The sequence below is a fragment of the Podarcis pityusensis genome, assembly GCF_964106645.2.
Source record: "Podarcis pityusensis genome assembly, chromosome: 7".
Lineage (NCBI taxonomy): Eukaryota > Metazoa > Chordata > Lepidosauria > Squamata > Lacertidae > Podarcis > Podarcis pityusensis.
The window spans coordinates 87,582,211-87,602,432 of NC_138031.1; the positions used below are offsets into that span (position 1 = coordinate 87,582,211).

General features: G+C 43.9%; 1 long non-coding RNA gene across 2 annotated transcripts; it reads right to left on the reverse strand.

Moving 5' to 3' along the window:
- Positions 1–1,292: 1,292 nt before the first annotated feature.
- On the reverse strand, positions 1,293–19,015 carry LOC308482267. Of its 2 annotated transcripts, XR_013989169.1 has the most exons (4): positions 18,082–19,015; positions 11,951–12,099; positions 3,592–3,758; positions 1,293–1,593 (listed from the first exon to the last, which is right to left on the reverse strand). It is a non-coding gene; the product is annotated as an uncharacterized lncRNA (long non-coding RNA). The 2 variants fall into 2 exon arrangements; XR_013989170.1 differs by lacking the exon at positions 18,082–19,015 and having other exon boundaries at positions 11,951–12,177.
- Between the last annotated feature and the right edge of the window lie 1,207 nt (positions 19,016–20,222).

Consider the following 20,222-nt stretch of genomic DNA (forward strand, 5'->3'; position numbering starts at 1 on the left):
CCATTTTCAAAAATCTAGAAGCCCTGTGATCCCTTTTAAAATTATAAAGCAAAAGTGTGTGCTCAGGATCTTGTAACACTTAATGAGTCTAATTTCTGTGATCCTGAGAATGCACTTTTGGTTATTCTTTGCAAGAAGAATCCCAGGAACCAGCAGGCATTCAGTGATCCACCAAAAACTGGTCACTGATCCACCAGTGGATTACAGTTTACCTTCTGACCACCCTTTGTCTAGAAATCACTCTCCTTTGCCACAGTATGTAGAACTCTGTGATGGGCTTGTACATAACTTTCTCAACTGGTCTGGGAAAACAATTTGACTTCTTTCTCTATCATTGCAGAATGGAGATAGGTAGAAATGCTGTATATGTTGCCACCCAAACACAATAGACAGCAATTTAACTGTACTATGTCAACCATTTTATTGCAAGTCATCCTGAAGGGTAGGATATTAATACTCTAAATAAACACATACCACATCGTTTGGGAGAATGGAGGAAGAGAGTCTGCCAGAGTGCTTTAACAATCCATTCTTCTTCACAGGAAACTCTGGGAATTGTACTTCTGTGAGGAAAATGGGGTCTCCTGCTGCCCTGCCCTCCTCTCTACAATGTGTCACCCACCACACCTGCTTCAGCACTGATTTTCAGCAAGATCTCACCAGAAATCAGAGGTGGAGGCAGCAGAGCGCCCATGGGGCACTCTGCCTTGGGGACGTCCACTGCCCAAGGTGGCTGCTTCACCCCACCTCATGGGTGGGCCAGGCCTGGTCTGTAACTCTCAGCACCCTTCACAAGTTACACTTCCCATGATTCTTTGGGGGAAGCAATGGCTGCTTTAAATGTTCAGGACAGATGGGACCTCCTTTCTGCTTCACACATGTGAAGCATGACTACTCTTGCTTTGCCTTGGCTGCCTCCTGTTCCAGGGCCAATAAGTCCAAGACTGCAGTCTCAGTTGTGCCTACTCAGAAGTAAGCCCCATTACTCCAAAGTAGGGCTGGAGGAGCAGTTCAATTCAGTTTGTCTTTAGAGATGAACCTACCCTATTTGCACTTTTTGACACAACAAGCAAACAGAAACTCGGCCATCTTTCAAAATCCTCATTTCTTCAGATTTTGCAATGCAGGTCTGCAGCCAAGTAACATGTCCCCAAATGCATATACTAGGGCAGGGTGTGGACAAAAACGCAGATTGTTATACGCCACCCACAATCTCTGCCAAGAGGTAGAAAGATTCCAGGGGGTTCCAGTGTTCACCCAAAGTTGTGTTTCCATTGGAAAATCAAGGCATATGGAAGAAATATGGTTTATTTTATGCATATTTACAGCTAAGCCTTCAGTGGAAGGATGCAGAACATTACACCCTAAGAGGGTCTCCTCTCATAGCTTCAGCAAGCTTGGGTCCAAAGCAGCAGCCAGTCGTGACCCCTGGTTTCTGAGTGCAGCCTTCTCCATTGAGGGTCGCAAGGAGCTCTGCTTTCTTTCACCTTCTTCTTCCCAGCAGCCTTTGCAGAAAACAACTCCTCCCCTTCCACTTCCAGAACCTTTTCCTGTGGTGACACCATGCCCCCTGCAACCCTTTCTTGTCTAATGCTGAATGTCTCACCTTTTGTTTTGTTTTTTAAAAATTTTTTTATTGATTTTACAGAAAAGTTTTAAACAATACAAACAAATAAAAAGACATACAAACACGTATAATTTCATAACCTTTTTTTTCATATCCCTCACTTCTCGGACTCCCCCAGACCTCCCCTTCCTACATCCCAATTTCCAAAATTATTTCAGCAAATTCTAAATAATTTTATCAAATATATTTTTTCTTATTTTTTTCTTCATCTTAATCTTATGTCGCTGTAATCTCCTTTTCTTTCTCCAAACCTCGACATTTTAACATTCATCAATTTTATAATAGTTCTTAAGATAAATTTTAAATTTCTTCCAATCTTCTTCCGCCGTCTCTTTCCCCTGCTCACGGATTCTGCCAGTCATCTCAGCCAATGTCATATAGTCCATTACCTTCATCTGCCACTCTTCCAAGGTGGGTAGTTCTTCTGTCTTCCAATACTTTGCGATGAGTATTCTTGCTGCTGTCGTAGCATACATAAAAAAGGTTCTATCTTTCTTTAACACCAATTGGCCGACAATGCCCAAGAGAAAGGCTTCTGGTTTCTTCGGGAAAGTACATTTAAGTACCTTTTTCATTTCATTATATATCATTTCCCAGAAAGCCTTAATCTTCGGGCACGTCCACCAAAGGTGATAGAAAATACCTTCAGTTTCTTTACACTTCCAACACTTATTATCAGGCAAATGATAAATTTTTGCTAGCTTGACTGGGGTCATGTACCACCTATAGATCATTTTCATAATATTTTCCTTTAAGGCATTACATGCCGTAAATTTTATACCGGTGTTCCACAACCATTCCCAGTCAGCAAACATAATGTTATGACCAATGTCCTGTGCCCACTTAATCATAGCTGATTTAACTGTTTCATCTTGTGTATTCCATTTCAGCAGCAGATTATACATTCTTGACAAATTCTTAGTATTGGGTTCTAACAGTTCAGTTTCTAATTTTGATTTCTCCACCTGGAAGCCAATTTTCCTGTCTTGTTTATGCACCTCCATTATTTGATAATAATGGAGCCAATCTCGAACTTTGGGTTTCAATTTCTCATAACTCTGTAACTTCAACTTATCTCCATCTTGTTCCAAAATTTCCCAATACTTTAGCCATTCGGCTTCCATATTAAGCTTTTTCAACGCCGTAGCCTCCAAAGGTGACAACCATCTAGGGGTTTTACTTTCCAACAAATCTTTATATCTTATCCAAACATTATATAATGCTTTTCTGACAATATGATTTTTGAAGGCCTTATGCACCTTAATTTTATCATACCATAAATATGCATGCCAACCAAATGTATTATTAAAACCTTCTAAGTCCAAGATATCTGTATTCTCGAGGAGCATCCATTCTTTCAGCCAGCAAAACGCTGCTGCTTCATAATACAGTTTTAAGTCCGGCAGGGCAAACCCCCCTCTTTCTTTTGCATCCGTCAGTATTTTAAATTTTATTCTGGGCTTTTTGCCCTGCCAGACGAATTTCGAAATATCCTTCTGCCACCTCTTGAAACAGTCTATCTTGTCAAGAATTTGTAATGTTTGGAACAAAAATAGCATTCTGGGCAATACATTCATCTTAATAACTGCAATTCGGCCTAACATTGACAATTTCAAATTTGACCATATTTCTAAATCTTTTTTAATTTCCGACCAACATTTTTCATAATTGTCTTTATACAAGTTCAAATTCTTAGATGTCAAATAAACCCCTAGGTATTTCACCTTCTTTACCACTGTCAGACCTGTTTCATTCTGGAACTTCTCCCTCTCCATGACTGTTAAATTTTTTTCCAAAACTTTAGTCTTTTGTTTATTCAATTTAAATCCGGCCACCTGACCAAATTCTTGAATTAGCTCCAACACCCTTTTTGTACTAGTGTCTGGCTCTTGTAAAGTAAGTACTAAGTCATCTGCAAAGGCCCTTAACTTGTAATGTTTGGCTCCGACCTGTACACCTTTAACCTGAATGTCTCACCTTTTGACTCCGCTATCACGTGTCTTTGTTCTTGGATGGCAGACTGTAAGCCTAGCTCCTGAGGCACTTGGCTTGACCCCACATTTCCAGTTTCAGAAATTATGAGTAGAACCTGGCACCCAGGAATTTTGGGGGATCCTTGCCATCTGCAAATCTGTAACAAGATATTAGTAAAAATGAACAAACATTAAAATGCATTCTATTTGGGGAAACTGCTTTGCAAAAATATGTATATTAGGAGACACTCCCTCTTAAATGCATATGGATTTTCATGAGGGCATATAATTATGGCCGCAAATAAAATAATCCGCACTGAAGAATGATTGGAGTGGTTACACATCACAAGGTAAAGAGGTCTCAAGAGGCAGCAATGAGGCTTCGGGGGACATTGGGATAACTTGCGCACAGTTGTTTAGATTCAGGCAAATTTAAGTCTTGTGCAAAACTGTCAGCAAGGTTTTTTAAAAACTGGGAAGTACCCTCCCACCCACTTGTTTGTCCATTGTGAAGCATTTACTTTTGTGATCTTGCATATTTCTAGGGACTTTTTTCTTCTTCAAAAAGACAATGTACAGAAATACCTGCATATGAGCCCAGAATGTAAAAAGGGAGTGGAGGAGGAACTGAAGGGAGGAACAAATCAGGACTCTTTTCCAACAGGCTTCACCCACTAAAGTGGACAGTAAGTGATGGAGCAGCAAGGTCAATGGTGAATGAGAAATGGGGGGGGGGGCGTGTTTGCAAGCAAATTGCGAATGCAAAAAATCAAACTGAACATCCTGCTTGCAAAATAATGCTTGTGTGTGGACACAGTTTCTATTGTTCATCTAGGAACCACGACTGCAGTATGAGTGCCTGTCTTGTGCTATTTTCAACCATGTCACAGATTTTATCCCCATTTTCTTCCTGCTCACTGCTGGTGATCCCAGGCTCCCATGGGAACAATGGAAGTCGTATTTCTCTTTCAGTAATTATGTACTAGCGATAGCAATTAATGTCTTCTCTCCAGAACAGAGAAGGCTCTGCTTACACATTGCTTTGGCCCTGAAGGCTGCAAGACGCAGCCCGCAACAATGCAGTCATATGGGTCCTGGATGAAGATTTTAATTCCATGTTGAGTGATGTATCAGAACATCGTAAATTAAATTCTCATATAATCATACCCCAGGAGTCTTTTGACCAATGTAGAGCTCAGCTGCATGACTTGAGTGGAACTTGTATACTTCTTTGTGCAGATGAGATGACAGAGGATCAAATTGCAATTAAGACAAATAATCCCAAAATCCATGAGAAGTTCCTCATGGAAAAGGGTCTGAGTCTTGAAAAAACAACTGAAATTGCTCGGGAGGTGAAAAGTGCTCTTCGCTGTTCTAAATAGTTATTTGCTAGATTGTTATCTCCAGATATTTAGTACAGCATTAGACTATTAGCAAGAAAATTTCTGCCCCTTTGTAATCGCAAACTGGCTGATCAGTATTACTGGTGTGGAACTCCTAAACACAGATGTTTACATGTGTCCTGGCAAAATCTACAACATGCAAGAAATACAATTTTAAAAGAACATTTTGCTAAATCATGTAAGCCCCCCGTTCATAATGTATCAGAATTTCCATGGTGTTGAACAACTCTGCCGGTGTCCTCAATATTACTGAAATCCATTCTTTTCTCATTGCTGATTGTGAGTTAAGTGACAATGCGTTGTGGATGCTAGTAGATTCCAGCTCACCAAACACCATGATTCCTCATCATCTGCACTCTGTGAGATTTGCTGCTACTTCTCCTTCTCTACATCCTTCAAACATACATCTCAGAGGGTATTGTTAGTCTCCCATCATTATAATTTTTATTGTGAGTCCAGAACACCAAACTGGGAGGGGTGGCTAACACCCCAGAGGACAGGATCACACTTCAAAACGACCTTGACAGATTAGAGAACTGGGCCAAAACAAACAAGATGAATTTTAACAGGGAGAAATGTAAAGTATTGCACTTGGGCAAAAAAAATGAGAGGCACAAATACAAGATGGGTGACACCTGGCTTGAGAGCAGTACATGTGAAAAGGATCTAGGAGTCTTGGTTGACCACAAACTTGACATGAGCCAACAGTGTGACGCGGCAGCTAAAAAAGCCAATGCAATTCTGGGCTGCATCAATAGGAGTATAGCATCTAGATCAAGGGAAGTAATAGTGCCACTGTATTCTGCTCTGGTCAGACCTCACCTGGAGTACTGTGTCCAGTTCTGGGCACCACAGTTCAAGAAGGACACTGACAAACTGGAACGTGTCCAGAGGAGGGCAACCAAAATGGTCAAAGGCCTGGAAACGATGCCTTGTGAGGAACGGCTAAGGGAACTGGGCATGTTTAGCCTGGAGAAGAGGAGGTTAAGGGGTGATATGATAGCCATGTTCAAATATATAAAAGGATGTCACATAGAGGAGGGAGAAAGGTTGTTTTCTGCTGCTCCAGAGAAGCGGACACGGAGCAATGGATCCAAACTACAAGAAAGAAGATTCCACCTAAACATTAGGAAGAACTTCCTGACAGTAAGAGCTGTTCGACAGTGGAATTTGCTGCCAAGGAGTGTGGTGGAGTCTCCTTCTTTGGAGGTCTTTAAGCAGAGGCTTGACAACCATATGTCAGGAGTGCTCTGATGGTGTTTCCTGCTTGGCAGGGGGTTGGACTCGATGGCCCTTGTGGTCTCTGCCAACTCTATGATTCTATGATTCTATTACATACCTCCATGACAGTATCCTAGCATACGGCAAGAATTAATCTGAAGATGGCATTATCCTGAAACATGTCCCCCAAAAAATTCAGCAATGTGGACTGCTACTCAATAAGAAATATCAATTCAAACAATTCACTGGTGCTCCTACGGTGCACTCAGAGAGGGTTAGTAAAAATCTGTGTAGTAAAAAGGAGTCATGAAGCTCCAGAGCCAGACCATGAAGACAACTGTTGGTCTTTCCTTGGATTTTCCAAACACTGCTCAAAGTCTGTAAGGCAACATGCTGCACAAACAGCCCCCTTTGTGCTATCTCTGTGAGAAGGGTGTAAAAATTGAGTGGGAAATTCTAAAACATTTCACAAAAATTTAGCATTCCACTGCTGCTCCCAAACACTGACTGAGGGCCCACCCACAGATTTCAAGTCACAGGTCCAAGAGGTGGGGGGGGGGGTTTGTCCTGCCACTTTCCCTGAGAAAACCCGCTCTTTGCTGCTGAATCAGAACAAACGTCAACCCGCAGAAAACCCAATTAATGTTTGTTCCGATTCAGCAGTAAACAGCAGGTTTTCCTGGGGAAAGCGGCAGGACAAATAAAAACCCCTCTTGGACCCATGAGTTGAAATCATGGCAGAAACAGAAGTGTGTATGGGCCCCGAGTCCGATGTGACTGAGGTGGGAGACATTTCAGGACGTGGGGCTTATCCACACTAACCTTTTGCCCCACTCTTTTCAGGCTTACTACTACTACTACTACTACCACCATCACCACTACTACTAATTAAATTTGTATACTGCCCTTCATACCTCCCTTCATCTGAGATCTCAGGGCGGTTCACGGCTGAAACAAATGGCAATTCGTTTTTTTGCAGACTGCTGTTAGCTCTGATTCTGCTTTAATGAGCAGTTTTTCACAGGGAAAGCTCTGGGACAAAAAAAAAAAAAAGCACTTGGACCTTTAAAGTACAGAACATACCTGGAAAGTGCAGAGGAAAGGTAAATGTAGATAAGCAATTACTTATAGGATATAAAATTTATTCTCAGATCTGACCATAAAGGTCTGTCAGTTCTCTTTACCGCAAGAGGTTCTAATAAGACCACCCCAAAAATTGCTAAATGAACTGTGAAGCTGATGGACTTTGATTTTGAAACTGTCTGTCTTCCTGGAGCCACAAATGTGACTGCTGATTGCTTATCTCGCTTGCCTGTACCCCATCTAGACTAGAGGATGAAGTGAAATCTAATGATGAGGGAGAAGTTATCATTACCCAGACACGCAAGGGATGGTTTCAGTTTCAGGATGAGCAGCACCCAGAAGGAAAGACCAAGTAGTGAAGGCCCATTTAGTTAAAAGAAGGCCTTCCAAGACGAAGAAACTGGAAAACTGACAGATAGTCAACATGCTTTGCAGGACTTCTACGTAGTAAGTGAATAATTATAATTTTGTTGTTTTAACAAACTTACAGGGTGGTGTTGGCTCTTGTTTTGTTTATCATTATGTTATGTATTTTTTTGTGTTTTTATACTGTAAACTACTTTGTGATCCACAGATGAAGGGTGGTATATATGTTTAGTAAATAAATAAAATATTTGATTTTTTTTTATTTGGGAATGATTCTAACTAAACAGCTACTTTGACAAGACTGTGGTGGCCAGATGGAGACAAGCTGAGGTAATCACAAACCATATGTCATAGACAAGTCACAGAGGGCAAAATCATATCAATGGGTGTAATGAGACTTGCTCTTTCTCTCCTTCCCCCTTCAGATTTCTGCCACTGCCACCCCCCTGGTCCCCACTCCCATGTGCCCCAGAGAAGCTCTCAATTTCCAGAGCAAATTTTTGGGGGAGTATGAGGGTGCTGCGGGGGGGGGGGGGGAGGAAGAGGAGCACCCAAGCATAGTTTGGTAATTTGGGGGATGCATACATTTTTGAAAAATCTGTGATCTTTGTTCTTTGGCTGTGAAATATGTGCCTAACCCTAACCTTTAAAATATTTTAAATAAAATTAAAATGACCTGAAGTGACATTTGTTGCAAAAATTGGAACATAGAATCAAAGAATTGTAGACTTGGAAGGGAGCCCAAGAGCCATCTAGTCCAACCCCCTGCAATGCAGGAATCTCACCTAGATCATCCATGACAGATGGTTATCCAACCTCTGCCCAAAAACCTCCACCACCTCTCATAGGAGTCTGTTCCACTGTTGAACAGCTCTTACCATCAGAAAGTTATTCCTGATGTTTAGTTGGAATCTCCTTTCTTGTAACTTGAATCCTTCTTAAATTGTGGTGCCCAGAATTGGACACGGGACTCCAAGAGCAGTACTATTACTACTCTTGGTGTAGCCTAGAATAGCATTTGCTGTGTGTTTCAGTTAACTTACAGAAATACCTCCAGAGTAATGGCATAATGTTTATGACAATTTCCTTGTACCATCCAAGACCTAAAAGCCTGGTGAACAGAAGGACCATGTTAAAAAAAGAGAACCTATAGTTTATTAATTGGCACTTGGCACCATGAACACTTTACATGAGTTGCTTTGACCTGTTAAGAGGACATAAAGCCTTTACAAGACTATACCTGTCCCAAACACTCTGGAGTAAAGACCTTTTGATGCAGCACTTCATCCACAAGTTAAGGACAAACTAAATAAATGTAAACATTATGTGTAGACTGTAAAAAAGGAACCACAACTCACAAATTTGAAACCAGAGACTTCTTTAAAGGGAAACTACCCTACAGAATCAGAAAGGGACATTTCAGGTTTTTATGGCCTTTACAGATTGGAGACTCAACTATTCTTAAAGTTGGAAAGAAAGGAGGAGAAGGAGGGACAAGTCACAGTTCCTGAAGTTATTCTGCCTTCCAGGGCCTCAGATGCCTCTCTGACCCTGAGTAACAGCGCAGGGTAAAAGAGGCAGCTGTTTTTATAGCTACTATTCAGCACAATAAACAATCCATATTGCTGGAGAAGAAGTGCACTTTTATGGAAACCGCTTTGGGAGGTTCTCCAGGAACACAAAGTTCTAACCCTCAAGACCCTTCTTCCATCTTGCTCATGACTGACAACAGCTCTCCAGAGATTCAGACAAGGGCCATTCCCAGCCCCACCTGGGAATTGAACCTGGGAACCTTTGCAAGCAAAAGTACCACTGAGCTACAGCATTTCAGCAGAAAAGCTGTCCACCCATCACAAATAAATAAATAAGATTATAATGCCTAAATACTGCCATGAAGGTTGGGCACCACCTTCAATCTCTGCCGAGTGGTAGCAAGATTCCAGGGGGTTCCAGGCACTCACTCAGGGCTGTTTCCATTGGGAAAATTGAGGCCCAGCAGAGGCTAGTGTTGTTGAGAAACACGGTTTATTTTGCACATATTTACACCTGGAGTCTTTGATGGAGGGGGTGCAGAACATGATTACCCCGAGAGCCTCTCTTGTTGCCCTTCTCCTCATAGCTGCAGGACCTGAGTCCAAAGCAGCAGGGAGTCATGGCTCCCAGTCTCTCAGTACAGCCTCCTCCAGCCAGCACCGCATGGAGTTCTGCCTCCTTCCTCCTTCTTGCTCCCAGAACAACTTTAGATTTCAAAAAGGACACATTTGGCAGCTTCCCAAATCTCCTGTCTCTGTCCACTCCTCAAAGCAGCAGGGAAGGATAGGCATTGCCAACGGCCAGTGCCAGATTTACGTATAAGATAAACAAGCTATAGCTGAGGGCCCCACTCTCCGGGGGGGGGGGGGCCAAAAAAATTTAAAGGGGAAAAAAACACTGGATGTACATTTCCAAAATATAAGATAACAAACAAATAAAATAAAACCTACATACGGCAACAGTGGCAAATGCCTTTAGATGCCTATTAGGTCCATAAATTACCATAGCATATATTCCACACACAAAACAGCGACAATTTGTTGTTGACAAATGGCAGCTGGACATATAAAGGGCCCCATTACCTCCCGCAGCTTAGGGCCTCATCAAACCCAAATCCGGCCCTCAATGGCCCAGGGCTTGGCTCTTCCTTGTTTCTCATAGAATCATAGAATCATAGAGTTGGAAGAGACCACAAGGGCCATCGAGTCCAACCCCCTGCCAAGCAGGAAACACCATCAGAGCACTCCTGACATATGGTTGTCAAGCCTCTGCTTAAAGACCTCCAAAGAAGGAGACTCCATCCCACTCCTTGGCAGCAAATTCCACTGTCGAACAGCTCTTACTGTCAGGAAGTTCTTCCTAATGTTTAGGTGGAATCTTCTTTCTTGTAGTTTGGATCCATTGCTCCGTGTCCGCTTCTCTGGAGCAGCAGAAAACAACCTTTCTCCCTCCTCTATGTGACATCCTTTTATATATTTGAACATGGCTATCATATCACCCCTTAACCTCCTCTTCTCCAGGCTAAACATGCCCAACTCCCTTAGCCGTTCCTCATAAGGCATCGTTTCCAGGCCTTTGACCATTTTGGTTGCCCTCCTCTGGACACGTTCCAGTTTGTCAGTGTCCTTCTTGAACTGTGGTGCCCAGAACTGGACACAGTACTCCAGGTGAGGTCTGACCAGAGCAGAATACAGTGGCACTATTACTTCCCTTGATCTAGATGCTATACTCCTATTGATGCAGCCCAGAATTGCATTGGCTTTTTTAGCTGCCGCGTCACACTGTTGGCTCATGTCAAGTTTGTGGTCAACCAAGACTCCTAGATCCTTTTCACATGTACTGCTCTCAAGCCAGGTGTCCCCCATCTTGTATTTGTGCCTCTCATTTTTTTTGCCCAAGTGCAATACTTTACATTTCTCCCTGTTAAAATTCATCTTGTTTGTTTTGGCCCAGTTCTCTAATCTGTCAAGGTCGTTTTGAAGTGTGATCCTGTCCTCTGGGGTGTTAGCCACCCCTCCCAATTTGGTGTCATCTGCAAATTTGATCAGGATGCCCTTGAGTCCATCATCCAAGTCATTGATAAAGATGTTGAATAAGACCGGGCCCAAGACAGAACCCTGTGGCACCCCACTAGTCACTCTTCTCCAGGATGAAGAGGAACCATTGATGAGCACCCTTTGGGTTCGGTCAGTCAGCCAGTTACAAATCCACTGAGTGGTAGCATAGTCAAGACCGCATTTTACCAGCTTCTTTACAAGAATATCATGAGGCACCTTGTCAAATGCCTTGCTGAAATCAAGGTAGGCTACATCCACTGCGTTCCCTTCATCTACCAGGCTTGTAATTCTGTCAAAAAACGAGATCAGGTTAGTCTGACATGACTTATTTTTCAGAAATCCATGCTGACTATTGGTGATCACAGCATTCCTTTCTAGGTGCTCACAGACTGTTTGCTTAATGATCTGCTCCAGAATCTTCCCTGGTATTGATGTCAGACTGACTGGGTCCTCTCTCTTCCCCTTTTTGAAAATAGGGACAACATTTACCCTCCTCAATGGCTCTGACTTAGCTAGCCTGACCAGACTGGTCTGCATAAGCTAAGCCAGTAATTTCTTGTCTAGCACAGTTCTGCAGCTTGTGTTTTCCCTTCATATCCCAAATATTATCTAAATTTTACCGTTTATTAAGTTCCGCCATTCACTAGCATACTCTGGTACCCTAGATCTATGCCAATACATACATACCTGTGATAAATAAATATTAGAAAGAGGACTAGATTGTGGCCCCTGTTATTTAGCCTTTTGCCATTGTTCTGAATAACCGGGCTGCGCTGTTTCTTCATACCTGCTGTCTCTGCCCAGTTTGTTTTTCAGAAGTCTGTCCATGGAGGGCCCTGGCACAATGAAGGGGAAACAAGGAGGAAGAAGAATTAAAGGAGGGGAAAGATAAAGGAGACAGAAGCTTGTAACAAAAACAGACGAAAGAAGAAAGTTGGTTTTTTCTCACATGCGACGTCCTCCTTCCCAGGATCAAGATGGAAAATATGCCATTTGTTACACAATGCCTTTTAGAAACCTCATTTACTCAAGGCCAGGCACAATATGGGTATTTGTTGGTTAGCAAAGCATCTGGGAGGGCAATTTCAAGCATGCAAAGGAAAGGCCTTTAAAACAAAAAGCACACCTCCCACAGCTGCAGGCCCAATCCAGCGTCTCTGGAATGATGTTGGGGGCATAATTCTGGACATAGGAGCCAACTCCTAGGGGCCAAGGTCCCTTCAGCTCCACCAATAAATATGCAATGCTGATATGCATTGCTATTCATTTTTTTTCTTTTCTTTTAAAAGATATTTATTAAAATTTCAACATATTACAAAAATGAGCGAAAAAAGAAAAAGGAAAGCAGATTAAAAAAAAAGATATAGAAATGAAAAAATACAAAATACAAAATAAAAGCAGTTAAACAAACAGATTAGTCTTTCTATGTCTTATCTTTCATTTACTTGTTTCCCCGACCTCCTCGCGCCTCCCTTTTTTGTATTCCAGTTCACATATTTTGTTCAGCAGTTCCCTCCCCTCTTTTAAATATCCTAATCATTAATCATAAAAATATTGTACTTTTAGATTTTTACATATTACATAATAAACCCTTTTTTCATCTTCCCTTGTAACATTTCAGCTAAGAACCACTTAGTTTTTATCGAACGTCATTCTAACATTCGTTAATTTTACAATATTTCTGTAGATAATCTTTGAATTTCTTCCAATCTTCTTCCACCGACTCTTCTCCCTGGTCTCGGATTCTGCCGGTCATTTCCGCCAGTTCCATATAGTCCATCAGCTTCATCTGCCATTCTTCCAAGGTGGGTAGATCTTGTGTCTTCCAATACTTTGCAATAAGAATTCTTGTTGCTGTTGTGGCATACATAAAGAAAGTTCTGTCCCTCTTTAACACCAATTGGCCGACTATGCCCAGGAGGAAGGCCTCTGGTTTCTTCAAGAAGGTATATTTAAATACCTTTTTCAATTCATTATATATCATTTCCCAGAAAGCCTTAATCTTTGGGCATGTCCACCAAAGGTGAAAGAATGTACCTTCAGTTTCCTTACATTTCCAACATTTATTATCGGGCAAATGATAGATTTTTGCAAGCCTGACTGGGGTTATGTACCACCTGTATATCATTTTCATAATATTCTCTCTTAGGGCATTACATGCCGTAAATTTCATGCCTGTGGTCCACAACTGTTCCCAGTCAGCAAACATGATATTATGTCCTAAATCTTGTGCCCATTTAATCATAGCAGATTTCACAGTTTCATCCTGAGTATTCCATTTCAGCAACAAGTTATACATTCTTGACAAAGTCTTAGTAGTGGGTTCTAACAGTTCTGTTTCCAATTTTGATTTCTCCACCTGGAAGCCAATTTTCTTATCCAAATTATATGCCTCCATTATCTGATAGTAATGGAGCCAGTCTCGCACTTTGTTTTTTAGTTTCTCAAAGCTCTGCAATTTCAATTTGTCTCCTTCCTGTTCCAAAATTTCCCAATATTTCGGCCATTTGGCCTCCATATTGAGCTATGCATTGCTATTCAAATGGTGTGTGCGTGCCATGTCATGTGATCAGTTATGTGGGGCAGGGCTTACCTTCTCCCCACCCCCACTATTTTATGTAGGTTGGCGTCCCTGATTCTGGATTTCAGGTTCAACAGTTCTATGGAGGATAGTGTGGAATATAAATGTTCAGAAGAAATAAATGAACACCAAATTGCTAGTTTGTTGTATTGAGTAATCATAACAGCACCAGTTGTAATATACTCAATGTTTTTTGGGAGATGCATGTGAACGAAAAAGAGTGTTCACCCACAGGCTCACAATCAAGTAGGCACAATGCAAAAAGGAAATGGATTGGGAAGGGAAGAGGAAAACAAGCAAATCGCAAATTCTTCACAAACCAGGCAGAATGGCCACTGATGGAGACAGTGAACTTGTTTCGTGAGGGGGAAGGATGCAAAATATATTGCAGTGCCTTGTCTGCCTTCAGAGGCAGCGGCCTGCTCTGGGATCCTCCCCACTTGCTCCTCTCCCCTGGACTGGTGTTCACTTTGAATCAGGGAGGATCTGCCAGGCTGCTGTTAACAGAACGGGATGAAATCTGTTTCCTTTGCCCCCGTCTCTCACCCTCTCAGGTCTGGGTATTGTAACCCCTCACACGCATTAAGCTGAAAGGGTTTCATTCTGGATGTTTATATAAAAACATAAGCACTGTCTTGTTGCACCAGACCAAAGCGCAGCTCTCCCAGCCTCCACAGTCGCCCTGCCCTCCCACCCAGAGAGGCATGAAGGTCGTGGTCATCTCCTGCTTGGCATTTAACAGCACGCAGCCTCTCGACATGAAAGTTTAATGGCTAATCTTAACGGAGCCTAAAGCAATCAACGCCTTGCCTCCCATGAATACTCTTACACAGCCCCCCAATCTCCACAGCAGCAAGAGATTCCAGGGGTTCCAGGCGCTGACCCAAGATTTGTGTTTCCTTTGAAAATGAGGCACAGCGGAGATGGTGGTGTCTTTATGATATATGGTTTATTTACACCTGTATACAACCAGAGGCTGTGATGGAGAGGCTTCTGGCGTTACACTCTGAGGGTCCTGTTACTCCCAACGTGACCACATTGTTTTCAAACTTCCAACCCACATTGTGTTGTGACTCCCCTTCCACCAGCTTGAAAACTGCTTGAAAACACAGCTATTTTTTCCTTCAGCTTACGTCATCACCAACTGCAATCCTGACACTTCTCCCTCCATACTCTGGTTGGTCTTTCTAGCTAATTCAGAGCTCAGAGTAGGGCCCCAGGCCTCCTTGGTGGTTTTCTTGATGAGTCATCACCTTGTCTTTGTTTTCTGCTGGCAGCCCACCTCTGCAGGAAGCCAGACAGGCTTACAGTTTTACATTTGCTGGGTCCAGGGGTTAAAAGGTCTGCCACCCACAAACGCAGGTGGCACTGTGGGTTGAACCACAGAACTTAGAACTTGCCAATCAGAAGGTCGGCGGTTCGAATCCCCACGACGGGGTGAGCTCCCGTTGCTCGATCCCTGCTCCTGCCAACCTAGCAGTTTGAAAGCATGTCAAAGTGCAAGTAGATAAATAGGTACCGCTCTGGCGGGAAGGTAAACGGCATTTCCGTGCGCTGCTCTGGTTCACCAGAAGCGGCTTAGTCATGCTGGCCACATGACCTGGAAGCTGTACGCCGGCTCCCTCGGCCAATAAAATGAGATGAGCGCCGCAACCTCAGAGTCGGTCACAACTGGACCTTTACCTTTACCTTTACCCACAAACTCTGGTACCCCAGAAACCCATAACAATATCAATCCTAGGCAGAGCAGTCCAAAACGAGCAGAGGAAAGAGCACCCGAGGTGCAGGAATCTCCAAATCCTGAGTCCTGGCAGGCCCATGCATTGCTGGCAGGGCAGAAAATGGAGGCAGCGTGTGTGTCCACTCCCAACCCTGCCTCAACTTCCTTTTTTAAAAATAAGTCCCTCCCATTGCTCCCAATAGGACAGAAAGCGAGTACACCAGGGCCCCTGCTCTGGGTAGGTGTCAGAGAACAGAAGGGCTTTTGGATCCAGCAGATCTGAAGCCTCCCTGATCTACACCCCCCCCCCTTTCCCCTCCTGCTACCATTGTCTTCAGAACTCTTGACAGCAGAGGAAGGCAGAGGTTTCTGCAACTGCAACAAGGAGGCCTCCATGGGCAGACCTTCCCCTCTGCCTCCCGGGAGAGAAAGTTGCACAATTCTATGGGACCTGGGTGCTATTTTTGTAACCCATTTGTCTGTCCTGCGGCTGCATTGCAGGGGGTCGGACTGGATGACCCTTCCAACTGTACAGTGCTATGATTCTATGACTGAGAGAAGTGAACTAAAAAGGAGAGCTTAAAAGTTAACCTGAAACACTTTATTAAGGACTCACACATTTCAAGCTATTCAAGGGGACAAATGAATCAGTTTCAACAAGGGACAGCGAAGACAATCTTGCCAGCTGAAAAAGCTGCTGGGCCTGTCCGTCGGCCCGTCACATTTTGAGACTGCCAAAAACAGCCATCAAAAGACAACCCAGAATAAAACAAGATGCATATCCTCCCGCAGACTTCTTCAGACATGCGCTGACCTTCATTGCCTGAGCCCCCTTTTTGTCCCCAGTCCCACCAGCATCCTTGAAAAGTGATGATTTCATTCTTCCGGCCAATGCAGTATAAAGACAAAAAATAAAACTCCCCCTTCCTTCATGCTTCACAGTACTAGAAACTGCAGCTGATTTATGAGGGACAAGATTCTCCCTGCAGAAAACCACAGCATAATTAGCGAACATAAAATGCTGAACTCCCCACTGAGATTCTATCCCCAAAGGGCAGATTCCCAGCCCCTCGAAGGCCTTCCTTCCTTTCAGGAGGCACTCAGCCCCCTGCAGGATTGGAGCATAGTTAATATTTTAAGAGTGCTGTGGCCATGTGGGGTGTGCGGAGAGGGAGAGGCAGACACAACGGCTCCTCCTATTCCAGCAGGCCTTGCTTTGAATTTGGGGGTGAAGGCACGCTCTCAGCCCAGCCATTCTCTGACATTTTCCTCTTCACTAAACTGTGGCACAATTAGGCAGCTCTTACGGCGGGGCCTGTTCCGGGAGAGAGACAAAACTGGAGAAGCACAGATGTTGCAGCCTGAAATGTTTCAGCAGAGCTGAATGGAAGGGGGGGGAGACGTGCTGGGGATGGGGGGGGAGGGAGAGAGAAGGCGCCATAGCAACTGCCCAAGACTCCCCACATGCCAAGCGCCGTGCTGTCAGGCGGTGGTGGAATCCGCCCAACAGCACAGTGATAGGTCACATCAGGGACGCCGCAATGTGCTGGGCTCCTCTCCAGATCTCTCCTCACCTCCTGGGGTGAGGGAAGCTGTTAGCCAAGCGCAATGTGTGTGTGCCACTCACCACCCACTCATTCCTCACTACTTTTGGAAAGGAGAGAGCGCTGCCGAGGGAAGAGCGGAAAGCACGTCCCCCTTCTCCTGGGTCCCTCTAGATCACCTGTGGCATATGCTCAAAGGCTGCCTGTCACACTCGCGCACACACCAAGCGCACACTGTGTGGGCGTCTCAGCTGTCCTGTCCAGTCGAGCAGGAAGGCATGAATGGCATTCCACAGCCAGCCTGGCCAGCCTGGGGGTAGCAGGTGGGAGGGCAATGCGGGAGAAACAAGCTGACCCACATCAAGCTTCTTTTTGCAGGGGTGGGGGAGGGAAGGAGGGGGAATATGTCGCAATATACATGAGTACATTTTGACCCCGCAGGAAGCTGGTCACATGAATGCATGTGCACATATGAACACACATTGTGTGTGCATGTAAAGCACACACAGAGAACGGACAAGCTTAGAGGTGGCAATCTATCTGAGCTCTGTCCACCTGCGTTTTGACACATCACTTGAGAGTTCAGATGCCCTCATCTGTGTGTGTGTGTGTGTGTGTGTGTGTGTGTGTGTGTGTCACTGTGGTCTATAAAAATAACCCCCCTCTCCAGATTTCCTAATTGGATGAGTCCTGGGTTTAAGCATTTGTATGCAGTATTGAACACTAGGAAGAGAATGGTTATTCTCCTCATGCACCACGCACCTCCCACCACCTAAGAGACTCCCTGCCCAAGTTAACAGAGGCAGCCTTAGGCATAGAATCTTAGAATTATAGAATTGGAAGGGATCCCGAGGGTCATCTAGTCCAGCCCACTGCAATGCAGGAATCTCAACTAGATGGCCACCCAACCTCTGCTTACAAACCTCCAAGGAAGGAGAGTCCACCACCTCTCATGGGAGTCTGTTCCACCTACCATCAGAAAGTTCTTCTTGATGTTCAGTTGGAATCTCTTTTCTTGTAACTTGAATCCATTGGTTTGAGTTCTCTCCTCAGGAGCAGGAGAAAACAAGCTGCTTCTATCTTCCATGTGACAGCCCTTGAGATATGTGAAGATATCTCCTCTTAGTCTCCTCTTTACCAGGCTAAATATACCCAGCTCCCTCAACCATTCCTCCTAAGGCTTGGTTTCCAGACTCTTGACCATCTTGGTCGCCCTTCTCTGCAGATGTTCCAACTTGTTAATATCCTTCTAAAATTGTGGCACCCAAAACTGGACACAGTACATGATACTGAGGATTCCCAAGCTTTTAGTTCTTGGGGGATCTCAGCATCTACGCTGAGGCTGCCTTGACAGGCCTTCCATTACCACCATGACAACCACCTCATTGGGGCAAGTCATCCACAGGACCTGATGCTCTTGGCTGGCCAGAATAATGTATTGGGAATTTTATATCTTTATCATGATCTGGTCACTTTCTGCTGATGTTCAGCTTTTCTGTGACAATTCCCTCTACAAGATGGTAGACCAATTAGGATGACCCACCCCAGAAAGCTGGTGGATCATTTTGGATTCCTGATAATCCCCTGAAACTTTCCAGTTGATGTGGCTGGTGCTTCTGTCAAAGCCCCTGAGACTCTGTGGGATATGGAGATGACTCAGGTGGTTTTCACTACTGCCCGTAGGAACCTTCATTTGCTAAACAGATCCTGTTTGCCTTCTGGTTGACCAGAGACCTGGGGGCAATGAAGCATTTAGGGAGATGACTAGAATCCAAGAGGCTAAAGATCCTCAGGGAATCCTGTGGTGGCCGTGGCATCCAAGGGAAAAAAATACTTCATCATTGCATCCTCAGAGTACTGTCCAGCAGAGCATTTCCAAATGGTTTGGAGTCTTCTCCAGCTAAGACCTCAGGGAGAGTCAAAAGAGCAGTAGTGGTCCACTGTGATCATCTGCAAAATACTTTAAGGGTAAAATCACTTGCATTAGCCTCAGCTGAGATGCTACCAGTAGGACAGTTCAGTCTATGGATGTCTGTCTCTGTTGAATTATTTTCAATTGTTGAGCATGAGAATGTGGACAAGGTGCTTGGTGGTTTGCATCTAGCCACTTGCCCTTTTGACCCTTAACCCTTTTTGGTTTTTAACACCTGCCTAAAGAGGATTGACTGGTTGGGTCCAGGAGACCATCAATGCTTATTTGTAGCAGAGAACAACTCAAGCCAACTTGGAAAGAGATGGTTGTGAGGCTGATCTTAAAGAAGCTCACTTTGGACTCCAAGGATTAAAACAAATGCCGCTTTTTTGGGATGGTGCTCAGTAGTGTGGCTTCCATGCAATTTCAGTCACTTTTGATGCAACTGATTTTCAGGAACCACTCCAGTCTGGTTTGCAGGATTAGTTTTGGCGCGGAAACTGCCTTGGTCCCTCTGAGGGATAAAAACAAAAGGTTATATAACCTGGGGGGAAACTTCTATAAAGCACTGTAATGTGAACACCACCAGAGTCAATAAGTAAGGATTGTGCCACATCACTTCTTTAAATAATAAAACTGAACAGGCTGACACAAACAAACAAATAATGCAAATAAAAGTGTAACTTGTGCAGAATATATAAAGTCTAGCAGAAGCAGCTGTAATACCTGCTTAATATAAGAATGATACTAAGGGGTCTAAAATACAACCACATGGTATACTATAGGCTTTCATAAAGTATATGCAACCTCTAGAATACTGGGAAGCATAATCTTCATAACCCCATAAATCTGAAGGACTTTACTTAGCCCAAGTAAGTAAACTCTTGACTTGACAAGGTTGCCAGTCTGTGCTGTACCATCGATCATGGAGTCACACGGGCACCTTTCTAAATTCTTTGTCCATGTGCTTGGGACATTGTTAAATCACTGTATAAGCCAGAAATCCTCCACTTGATCACACACAACTATATTCTCACTGAAGAGACACCCTGCTCTCCGCCCCCCCCCCCCATAGTTAGGAGACTTGACAGGGGAGGATCTTTGAGTCTCCTAGGATGCCTTCATCTACTCTAAGCCAGACCTAGCAACAGGAGAGTCTGCACCAAGAACCTCTTCCAGATACATTTACTCCTATAAATAGC